The sequence below is a fragment of the Alligator sinensis genome, unplaced genomic scaffold (assembly GCF_000455745.1).
Source record: "Alligator sinensis unplaced genomic scaffold, ASM45574v1 scaffold184_1, whole genome shotgun sequence".
Lineage (NCBI taxonomy): Eukaryota > Metazoa > Chordata > Crocodylia > Alligatoridae > Alligator > Alligator sinensis.
Genome location: NW_005842983.1, coordinates 76,263 through 76,601, shown reverse-complemented (window position 1 = coordinate 76,601; position 339 = coordinate 76,263).

Here is a 339-nt window from a genome sequence, read left to right as displayed (position 1 = left end):
AAGTGGTGGTGCAGGGCACGGGGCCACTAACACCATCCATGGTGTGGTACTGCCACGTGCTGTGCACTGCTTCCCCACACCCGAGTCCAGCTGACCGGCTGCCCGGGGATGCCCCCACCCTCGCTAGTTGATGGCCAGACTTGGGTGCAGGGAAGCAGCACGTGGCAGTGCCAGATAGTGGCTCTGGCCCTGCCATCCACACCACTGCTTCTAGAGAGGGAAGCATCAAAATGTTTGGGAACCCCTGGACTAGTTCACTGCGTGATCATTTGACATGTGTGGCCAGCTACATCTATTGTGCCGTGAAGGACCTTGAGAGCCTTAGCTTAACTACAGCCT